General features: G+C 41.2%; 1 protein-coding gene across 5 annotated transcripts in view; it reads right to left on the bottom strand.

Annotated features, from left to right (window-relative positions):
- The window catches only part of LOC139754216 (vacuolar protein sorting-associated protein 37B-like), a 61,171-nt gene that overhangs the window by 30,490 nt on the left and 18,448 nt on the right, over positions 1-12,233 (bottom strand). The gene's annotated exons all lie outside the window — the stretch shown is intronic.

Below are 12,233 nucleotides of genomic sequence, written 5' to 3'. Positions count from 1 at the left end.
AAAAACTTTTCACTGCTTCTAACAACTTGCCTCCCACACCATATATTCTTAATACCTTCCACAGAGCATCTCTATCAACTCTATCATATGCCTTCTCCAGATCCATAAATGCTACATACAAATCCATTTGCTTTTCTAAGTATTTCTCACATACATTCTTCAAAGCAAACACCTGATCCACACATCCTCTACCACTTCTGAAACCGCACTGCTCTTCCCCAATCTGATGCTCTGTACATGCCTTCACCCTCTCAATCAATACCCTACCATATAATTTACCAGGAATACTCAACAAACTTATACCTCTGTAATTTGAGCACTCACTCTTATCCCCTTTGCCTTTGTACAATGGCACTATGCACGCATTCCGCCAATCCTCAGGCACCTCACCATGAGTCATACATACATTAAATAACCTTACCAACCAGTCAACAATACAGTCACCCCCTTTCTTAATAAATTCCACTGCAATACCATCCAAACCTGCTGCCTTGCCGGCTTTCATCTTCCGCAAAGCTTTTACTACCTCTTCTCTGTTTACCAAATCATTTTCCCTAACCCTCTCACTTTGCACACCACCTCGACCAAAACACCCTATATCTGCCACTCTGTCATCAGACACATTCAACAAACCTTCAAAATACTCATTCCATCTCCTTCTCACATCACCGCTACTTGTTATCACCTCCCCATTTACGCCCTTCACTGAAGTTCCCATTTGCTCCCTTGTCTTACGCACCCTATTTACCTCCTTCCAGAACATCTTTTTATTTTCCCTAAAATTTACTGATAGTCTCTCACCCCAACTCTCATTTGCCCTTTTTTTCACCTCTTGCACCTTTCTCTTGACCTCCTGTCTCTTTCTTTTATACTTCTCCCACTCAATTGCATTTTTTCCCTGCAAAAATCGTCCAAATGCCTCTCTCTTCTCTTTCACTAATACTCTTACTTCTTCATCCCACCACTCACTACCCTTTCTAAACATTAATATCTACCTCAAAATTATAAAGTATGCTTTACATGTCTGTTTAGTTAGATCCAATATGAATTTCAATTGCCTTTTATATCTGACAAAGGATATCTGTAATTATATTGTACATGAAAAAGCTGGTTATTTTTTCAAAAAATATCAATATGGTCTGTGGATCAGAGATGACTAAGCATCTCATGGAAACTTCCACAACAAACCAAAAGAATCAGTTGTATCAACAAATCAAAATGTATGTGATAAAATTATTGGGATGGTCAACATTTATAACTTCTGGCCAATAATACAACATTTATATCCATGCATTTTAGGGAGAATAAAAAGATGTTCTGGAAGGAGGTAAATAAAGTGCGTAAGACAAGGGAGCAAATGGGAACTTCAGTGAAGGGCGCAAATGGGGAGGTGATAACAAGTAGTGGTGATGTGAGAAGGAGATGGAGTGAGTATTTTGAAGGTTTGTTGAATGTGTTTGATGATAGAGTGGCAGATATAGGGTGTTTTGGTCGAGGTGGTGTGCAAAGTGAGAGGGTTAGGGAAAATGATTTGGTAAACAGAGAAGAGGTAGTAAAAGCTTTGCGGAAGATGAAAGCCGGCAAGGCAGCAGGTTTGGATGGTATTGCAGTGGAATTTATTAAAAAAGGGGGTGACTGTATTGCTGACTGGTTGGTAAGGTTATTTAATGTATGTATGACTCATGGTGAGGTGCCTGAGGATTGGCGGAATGCGTGCATAGTGCCATTGTACAAAGGCAAAGGGGATAAGAGTGAGTGCTCAAATTATAGAGGTATAAGTCTGTTGAGTATTCCTGGTAAATTATATGGGAGGGTATTGATTGAGAGGGTGAAGGCATGTACAGAGCATCAGATTGGGGAAGAGCAGTGTGGTTTCAGAAGTGGTAGAGGATGTGTGGATCAGGTGTTTGCTTTGAAGAATGTATGTGAGAAATACTTAGAAAAGCAAATGGATTTGTATGTAGCATTTATGGATCTGGAGAAGGCATATGATAGAGTTGATAGAGATGCTCTGTGGAAGGTATTAAGAATATATGGTGTGGGAGGAAAGTTGTTAGAAGCAGTGAAAAGTTTTTATCGAGGATGTAAGGCATGTGTACATGTAGGAAGAGAGGAAAGTGATTGGTTCTCAGTGAATGTAGGTTTGCGGCAGGGGTGTGTGATGTCTCCATGGTTGTTTAATTTGTTTATGGATGGGGTTGTTAGGGAGGTAAATGCAAGAGTTTTGGAAAGAGGGGCAAGTATGAAGTCTGTTGGGGATGAGAGAGCTTGGGAAGTGAGTCAGTTGTTGTTCGCTGATGATACAGCGCTGGTGGCTGATTCATGTGAGAAACTGCAGAAGCTGGTGACTGAGTCTGGTAAAGTGTGTGAAAGAAGAAAGTTAAGAGTAAATGTGAATAAGAGCAAGGTTATTAGGTACAGTAGGGTTGAGGGTCAAGTCAATTGGGAGGTGAGTTTGAATGGAGAAAAACTGGAGGAAGTGAAGTGTTTTAGATATCTGGGAGTGGATCTGGCAGCGGATGGAACCATGGAAGCAGAAGTGGATCATAGGGTGGGGGAGGGGGCGAAAATTCTGGGGGCCTTGAAGAATGTGTGGAAGTCGAGAACATTATCTCGGAAAGCAAAAATGGGTATGTTTGAAGGAATAGTGGTTCCAACAATGTTGTATGGTTGCGAGGCGTGGGCTATGGATAGGGTTGTGCGCAGGAGGATGGATGTGCTGGAAATGAGATGTTTGAGGACAATGTGTGGTGTGAGGTGGTTTGATCGAGTGAGTAACGTAAGGGTAAGAGAGATGTGTGGAAATAAAAAGAGCGTGGTTGAGAGAGCAGAAGAGGGTGTTTTGAAGTGGTTTGGGCACATGGAGAGGATGAGTGAGGAAAGATTGACCAAGAGGATATATGTGTCGGAGGTGGAGGGAGCAAGGAGAAGAGGGAGACCAAATTGGAGGTGGAAAGATGGAGTGAAAAAGATTTTGTGTGATCGGGGCCTGAACATGCAGGAGGGTGAAAGGAGGGCAAGGAATAGAGTGAATTGGAGCGATGTGGTATACCGGGGTTGACGTGCTGTCAGTGGATTGAATCAAGGCATGTGAAGCGTCTGGGGTAAACCATGGAAAGCTGTGTAGGTATGTATATTTGCGTGTGTGGACGTATGTATATACATGTGTATGGGGGGGGGGGGGCCATTTCTTTCGTCTGTTTCCTTGCGCTACCTCGCAAACGCGGGAGACAGCGACAAAGTATAAAAAAAAAAAAAAAAATATCCATGCATCTTACAATCCCTAACTTTTTACAGCAAAATGATATTTTACTTACGACCTATGGTTACAAATGTGAGGACAGTTGTTATCAAACCGTCACTGCTAGCACTGATAGGTCCTCTAGGATAATTTCCTTTCACTTCTCATGAGCCTCTAGCCAAAAACTAAATAAGTAATAAACATGGAGGCATGCATAGCTGAGTTGTACCCTCAATCCAAATGCTTGTGAGCTTTTTCATTCTTACCACTGTATGAGCCCTTGTTACATTAACCTTAGAGCAGATAATGCTGTTGCAATCTTTCCATATTAGAGCAGATAATGCTGTTGCAATCTTTCCATATTCCTTTATTTTCTTTACATTTTTAGTAATTGCCCTTATTGTTGATCTAGGCAGAGAAAATACTGTATTGACCTCAGACTGGTGTTCACTTGCTTTGGTAGGCTTAATCAAATCCATCTAAAACTCAACAGCATTAAGTTTTTTCATTTTTGTCTGAGATAACAATACTGCTATAGTCTGTTCCACAATTCTGACTCATGATGCTCAACTCCAAGGGGTAAATCAAATGCATGATACAGAGGACATAAATATTTCTAAAAAATATGGTAATCAAAACATCAAGTAAGTTAATGTTGCCAAGCATGTGAAAATGAGTACTACAGCAAAATGAATGCTCCATGAATTAGGGTATACTACTATAAGAGCACTAAAGTGAAAAAATGCAAAACAAAGCATGGGCACCCTATAATGAAACAAAACATTACAGGTAAGCCAGGAAGCAACAGAAACAAACAAATTAAGAAGCTTTAACAAAAAGAAAATTCAAAGTAGCAGCAAATGCAACAATGCCCAAGGAAGATGTATGATCTGGGGTACCACAGGGAATTGTGTTGGCTTCAACAATATATGTAACAATCATATTTGACATATATGGAAAGGATGACTGAGAGGCTGGCTAAGACGGTACACATGTCAAAAGTGGAGGGAGACTGAACTGGAGAGGGAAGGATGGAATGAATGATGCTTTGAGCAATCAGGACCTGAAAATGCATGAGAGTGCATGCAAGGAACACAGTAGACAGGACAGCACAAAAGCTATGCAGACACTAAATGCCATCAGAACAATGTAAGGCACCAGCTTGGGACAAGAAAAAGAATTCCTCAACATCGTATGCAATGAATTCATCTACTTCACTTTGAACTATGCTTCATCTACCTGGTATTCTGCCCTCTCAAAAGCAAATAGAACAAAATACAACAATCAACCACAAGCACTCAATACCTTCACAATGAAACAAAGATCCTCCCAATGTAGTCCCACCTCAACATGCTCAGAATTTAATTAATGCAACAGCACTAGACCCCCTTCCATCCAATTCACTCTATAGCTGACAACAAGTAGAAAAATAAAGCTAACCCTTGCTCACACTTCCACTTACAGATCCCCCACCTAACAAATATAACACTGATAAAACACATACACATTGAAAGAAACCAACAAGCACTAAACAACCCACATCCCAACTCAATCTTGAACTCCAACCCACCTGATAAACACTCTGGATATCATCCATCATTACACTACAAATAAAGCTTCAATATACCCTAAGAACCTTTATGCCCATGATGCAACTGCCAAAAGGAAGACACAACTCAATTACCCTCCATTCTCTTCACATACACACACATGCAACATCACACATTATGACCTCTGGTCCCAACTAGTGGATGTGGCCAGCTTCCTGAGTGTTGCAGGAGCCTCATAAGGAAGGAGGGACTCCTTTGGGTAGGGAAGTACAGTAAGGAAAACAAAGAGAAAATGAAAGATATTGATATAATATGCGGATGGATAAGTGAGAACCTAACAATTTAATGAAAATCTTGAACAAAATGTTATGGGAAGATTAAGAGGACAACACTTTCAGCTCAAAAGGGGTCATCAAGCAAAGAAGTTGTCTGATAAGACGTAATCAAAATTGAAAATTTGGAATTTGGAGACATTAAAAAAACAGCATTTACAATGAACTTCCATACTGTAGCAGTTAGCATTCCTGGCTCAGATTTATTCACAGGCCATCCAGGGTCGACCGTGCATAGGTTTGAATCCTGGCTGTGGCAATTGGTCCACACTCAACCCAGCTGTTCACCCATCCTTAGGAGTTGGTTGATGAAATACCTAATAAGATCTATGCCAGCTCCAATGCCTCTTTTTCACTAAAAAGAACTTCATTCTTTAGTTCAAATACTCTCACATGCTCATGAAATCTGCCAGTTCTGACACTGGCTCATCAATTTGTCTACAATCAGAGGTAGAGGTAACAAGGAGAAGCAGGAAACCAAATTGGAGGTGGAAAGATGGAGCGAAAAAGATTCTGGGTGTTCGGGGCCTGAACATACAGGAGGGTGAGGAGTGTGCAAGGAATAGAGTGAATTGGAACAATGTGATATACCAGGGTCGACATGCTGTGAATGGACTGAACCAGGGCATGGGAAACGTCTAGGGTAAGCCATGGAAAGGTCTGTGGGGCCTAGATGTGGATAGGGAGCTGTGGTTTCAGTGCATTACACATGACAACTAGAGTCTGAGTGCGAACGAATGTGGCCATTTTTTGTCTGTTTTCCTGGGGCTACCTTGCTGAAGCAGGGGGCAGCAAAGCTGTTTCCTATGGGGCATATACATATATGTACATGCACATATTCATGATTGCCTTCATCCATTCCTGAAGCCACCTAATCCCACAGGAAACAGCATCGCTGCCCCCTGCTTCAGCAAGGTAGCCGCAGGAAAACTGACAAAAAATGGCCACATTCGTTTACATTCAGACTCTAGGTGACATGTGTAATGCACTAAAACCACAGCTCCCTATCCACATCCAGGCCCCACAGACCTTTCCATGGTTTACCCCAGACGTTTCCCATGCCCTGGTATTTCTCATGCACATTCTTCAAAGCAAACGCCTGATCAACATATCCTCTACCACTTTTGAAACCACATTGCTTCTCCACAATATGATGATCTGTACATGCCTTCACCCTCTCAATCAATACCCTCCCATACAATTTTCCAGGGATATTCAACAAACTTAATGAGATGGCCTTGATTAGGGCCTCAGTTGCCCCTGCCATAAAAAAAAAATTAGGTAATGAGTTGAAAACAAGAGCACTCACAATGAGAAATGAAATTTGTATGTACCATATGCATTAGAGGCACATTTGCTGAAATCTCTCTTGCACAAGCTTATAAAGATCTGCTGATCTAGCTCCAAGCAATGCGCTTATTTGAAGTACTTTAAAGCCTCTCCATGTTTCTTTTTGATGCCATATGTGGTCATATTACTAATGCCATAACATTGCAGGATACGCAATGACTCACCTTTCTGTAATTTCTGTTGATTTTTCATATTTCTGCATTACAAGCATAACATGGTGCCTCTCCACATTGCTCTACTCAGCATTTTGTTGGATCCAGTTGTAAAGGCAAAAACTACAGAAATAACTGAGATAAACATGAAACACTAATGTCTCAAAATCTACCAAGAAGAACATTGCTGAAGTATTGGTATGGGCTGTAGTTGTAGAGCTACAGGAGCACAAAGAAAACTGAGAAGAAACCTTTGGAAATATATGCTATTTTGATGGGAATCTTAAATGCATAGCCATTTGAATTTTGGTCTTCGGATATTCAGAATGGCACTCTCTTCCCATCTATCCTTAACCACTCCATCCCATCATAAGCTATTTCCTTTACATGTTTTCCTTTTCACTCCATCCCGTCATATCCAAAAGGCTATCAACAAATATTCCATAAAGTTTCCTCTTCTTGCATTTAACATTTAGGCATCTCACATTCCATGTAACCACTCAACACATTATATTTTCTAACTACATACCTTTTCCCTATTTGTTCTTACTACCTCATCCCATTATCGGTTACATCCTTTTGACTCTTTGCAATCTGATTCCCAACACATCAATGGTGCTCTTAATATTTCACAAAGTTGACTCTTATACTCATTAGACAGACACCACATTCCATGCACACATATACACTCTAAACACTAGCTTCTTTTCAATTACTAACAATCTCAAAACATTTCCAAACTCTCACTCCACCCAGTGACTCACAACCTGGGGTCTATGAGGTGATCTTTTCATGGCCAAATAGAATTTTTTTTTACTACACACAAAAATTTCATCTTTTCTTGTTTTAAATTCTTGGGAACTGGTCATAACTAATTTTGAATATCTTTCTAACTTGGCATTAATTCATCAAAATGCATTATCAGAGGCAGTCTTCATTAGCTGACCTAATAATGAGAAATGCTATTATGCCCTGTCAGATGGAAGTAGTTGTGTCTACTTATGACTGCCTTCATTATGTAATACAAATTGCAGGGATGTCACTAACAAGTAACACCATGATCATATATACTGTTACTGCACTCAAAAATAATTCTGTCATGAAACTCAATGGTTTAGGCGTCATCCTGACTGGGTGGCCACTTTAGGGGATGGATGGTTCACCTTCTTAATACTTTATAGATTTTTTATCATGATGCATCCAATGAATTTTTTCAGTCTACTTTAGCTATGCAAATATTTCTGTGGCCTAATAAGAAAAACAAACATTAGAAAATCTGAAAAACTTTAAATTAGTGCCTGAGTCTTTATCCTATGTTTTCAGGCATTATTGAAAAATGACCGATTTCTTATTCTGGTAAAAAAAAATAATCAGTTCAAGTTCTCCAAGATAACAATAATTCAAAACTAACACCTGGACTCAAGTCTACATTCTTACAATTCATCTTTATGTTTCTTTTTTTTTTTTATACTTTGTCGCTGTCTCCCGCGTTTGCGAGGTAGCGCAAGGAAACAGACGAAAGAAATGGCCCAACCCTCCCCATACACATGTACATACACACGTCCACACACGCAAATATACATACCTACACAGCTTTCCATGGTTTACCCCGGACGCTTCACATGCCTTGATTCAATCCACTGACAGCACGTCAACCCCTGTATACCACATCGCTCCAATTCACTCTATTCCTTGCCCTCCTTTCACCCTCCTGCATGTTCAGGCCCCGATCACACAAAATCCCTTTCACTCCAATCTTTCCACCTCCAATTCGGTCTCCCTCTTCTCCTCGTTCCCTCCACCTCCGACACATATATCCTCTTGGTCAATCTTTCCTCACTCATTCTCTCCATGTGCCCAAACCACTTCAAAACACCCTCTTCTGCTCTCTCAACCACGCTCTTTTCACTTCCACACATCTCTCTTACCCTTACGTTACTTACTCGATCAAACCACCTCACACCACACATTGTCCTCAAACATCTCATTTCCAGCACATCCATCCTCCTGCGCACAACTCTATCCATAGCCCACGCCTCGCAACCATACAACATTGTTGGAACCACTATTCCTTCAAACATACCCATTTTTGCTTTCCGGGATAATGTTCTCGACTTCCACACATTTTTCAAGGCTCCCAAAATTTTCGCCCCCTCCCCCACCCTATGATCCACTTCCGCTTCCATGGTTCCATCCGCTGACAGATCCACTCCCAGATATCTAAAACACTTCACTTCCTCCAGTTTTTCTCCATTCAAACTCACCTCCCAATTGACTTGACCCTCAACCCCACTGTACCTAATAACCTTGCTCTTATTCACATTTACTCTTAACTTTCTTCTTCCACACACTTTACCAAACTCCGTCACCAGCTTCTGCAGTTTCTCACATGAATCCGCCACCAGCGCTGTATCATCAGCGAACAACAACTGACTCACTTCCCAAGCTCTCTCATCCCCAACAGACTTCATACTTGCCCCTCTTTCCAAGACTCTTGCATTTACCTCCCTAACAACCCCATCCATAAACAAATTAAACAACCATGGAGACATCACACACCCCTGCCGCAAACCTACAGTCACTGAGAACCAATCACTTTCCTCTCTTCCTACACGTACACATGCCTTACATCCTCGATAAAAACTTTTCACTGCTTCTAACAACTTGCCTCCCACACCATATATTCTTAATACCTTCCACAGAACATCTCTATCAACTCTATCATATGCCTTCTCCAGATCCATAAATGCTACATACAAATCCATTTGCTTTTCTAAGTATTTCTCACATACATTCTTCAAAGCAAACACCTGATCCACACATCCTCTACCACTTCTGAAACCACACTGCTCTTCCCCAATCTGATGCTCTGTACATGCCTTCCTCTCAATCAATACCCTCCCATATAACTTACCAGGAATACTCAACAAACTTATACCTCTGTAATTTGAGCACTCACTCTTATCCCCTTTGCCTTTGTACAATGGCACTATGCACGCATTCCGCCAATCCTCAGGCACCTCACCATGAGTCATACATACATTAAATAACCTTACCAACCATTCAACAATACAGTCACCCCCTTTTTTAATAAATTCCACTGCAATACCATCCAAACCTGCTGCCTTGCCGGCTTTCATCTTCCGCAAAGCTTTTACTACCTCTTCTCTGTTTACCAAATCATTTTCCCTAACCCTCTCACTTTGCACACCACCTCGACCCAAACACCCTATATCTGCCACTCTGTCATCAGACACATTCAACAAACCTTCAAAATACTCATTCCATCTCCTTCTCACATCACCACTACTTGTTATCACCTCCCCATTTACGCCCTTCACTGAAGTTCCCATTTGCTCCCTTGTCCTACGCACCCTATTTACCTCCTTCCAGAACATCTTTTTATTCTCCCTAAAATTTACTGATAGTCTCTCACCCCAACTCTCATTTGCCCTTTTTTTCACCTCTTGCACCTTTCTCTTGACCTCCTGTCTCTCTTTTATACTTCTCCCACTCAATTGCATTTTTTCCCTGCAAAAATCGTCCAAATGCCTCTCTCTTCTCTTTCACTAATACTCTTACTTCTTCATCCCACCACTCACTACCCTTTCTAAACAGCCCACCTCCCACTCTTCTCATGCCACAAGCATCTTTTGCGCAATCCATCACTGATTCCCTAAATACATCCCATTCCTCCCCCACTCCCCTTACTTCCATTGTTCTCACCTTTTTCCAATCTGTACACAGTCTCTCCTGATACTTCTTCACACAGGTCTCCTTCCCAAGCTCACTTACTCTCACCACCTTCTTCACCCCAACATTCACTCTTCTTTTCTGAAAACCCATACTAATCTTCACCTTAGCCTCCATAAGATAATGATCAGACATCCCTCCAGTTGCACCTCTCTTTATGTGTATAATTGAAAATTTTCACAGGATAAAAAAATAGTGTCCACAAACTTGATTCTCAGATAATTTTCTTCTTGAAAACTCTTGTGCTTTAACATTAGAATTATCCTTCAGATTACACTGCTGTAGGACTAAATTCAAATTGGTACTTGAATTAACCAATCAAAGCTATTAAAATACAATGAAATGACCTAAAGATCCCATATATTTATAGCCACACCTATAAAATGAATGTTGGTTTGCGGCAGGGGTACGTGATGTCTTCATGGCTGTTTAATTTGTTTATGGATGGGGTTGTTAGGGAGGTGAATGCAAGAGTTTTGGAAAGAGGGGCAAGTATGCAGTCTGTTGTGGATGAGAGAGCTTGGGAAGTGAGTCAGTTGTTGTTCGCTGATGATACAGCACTGGTGGCTGATTCGGGTGAGACTCTGCAGAAGCTGGTGACTGAGTTTGGTAAAGTGTATGAAAGAAGAAAGCTGAGAGTGAATGTGAATAAGAACAAGGTTATTAGGTACAGTAGGGTTGAGGGACAAGTTAATTGGGAGGTAAGTTTGAATGGAGAAAAACTGGAGGAAGTGAAGTGTTTTAATATCTGGGAGTGGATTTGGCAGCGGATGGAACCATGGAAGCAGAAGTGAATCATAGGGTAGGGGAGGGGGTGAAAGTTCCGGGATCAATGAAAAATGTGTGGAAGTCGAGAACGTTATCTTGGAAAGCAAAAATGGGTATGTTTGAAGAAATAGTGGTTCCAACAATGTTATATGGTTGCAAGGCGTGGGCTATAGAGTTGTGCGGAGGAGGGTGGATGTGCTGGAAATGAGATGTTTGAGGACAATATGTGGTGTGAGGTGGTTTGATCGAGTAAGTAATGAAAGGGTAAGAGAGATGTGTGGTAATAAAAAGAGTGTGGTTGAGAGAGCAGAAGAGGGTGTATTGAAATGGTTTGGTCACATGGAGAGAATGAGTGAGGAAAGCTTGACAAAGAGGATATATGTGTCAGAGGTGGAGGGAACAAGGAGAAGTGGGAGACCAAATGGGAGGTGGAAAGATGGAGTAAAAAAGATTTTGAGTGATCGAGGCCTGAGCATGCAGGAGGGTGAAAGGCGTGCAGAGAATAGAGTGAATTGGAACGATGTGGTATACCGGGGTTGACGTGCTGTCCATGGATTGAACCAGGGCATGTGAAGCACCTGGGGTAAACCATGGAAAGTTCTGTGGGGCCTGGATGTGGAAAGGGAGCTGTGATTTCAGTGCATTATACATGACAGCTAGAGACTGAGTGTGAATGAATGTGGCCTTTGTTGTCTTTTCCTATCACTACCTCGCACACATGCGGGGGGAGGGGGTTGTCACTTCATGCGTGGCGGGGTGGCAACAGGAATGAATAGGGGCAGACAGTATGAATTATGTACATGTGTATATATGTATATGTCTGTGTGTGTATATATATGTATACGTTGAGATGTATGGGTATGTATATGTGCGTGTGTGGACGTGTATGTATATACATGTGCATGTGAGTGGGTTGGGCCATTCTTTCGTCTGTTTCCTTGCGCCACCTCGCTAACGTGGGAGACAGTGACAAAGTATAATAAAAAACTATAAAAGCCTTCATGAGATAAGAGATACAAATATCATGATGATGAAAGAATAAGAGCTATAATATATCCATGTAAAATCCATTTTTAGATTTCATTTT

The sequence above is a fragment of the Panulirus ornatus genome, chromosome 16, assembly GCF_036320965.1.
Source record: "Panulirus ornatus isolate Po-2019 chromosome 16, ASM3632096v1, whole genome shotgun sequence".
NCBI classification, from domain to species: Eukaryota; Metazoa; Arthropoda; class Malacostraca; order Decapoda; family Palinuridae; genus Panulirus; species Panulirus ornatus.
The sequence above is the reverse complement of the archived record's forward strand: the minus strand, read 5'-3'. Positions and strand labels throughout refer to the sequence as shown.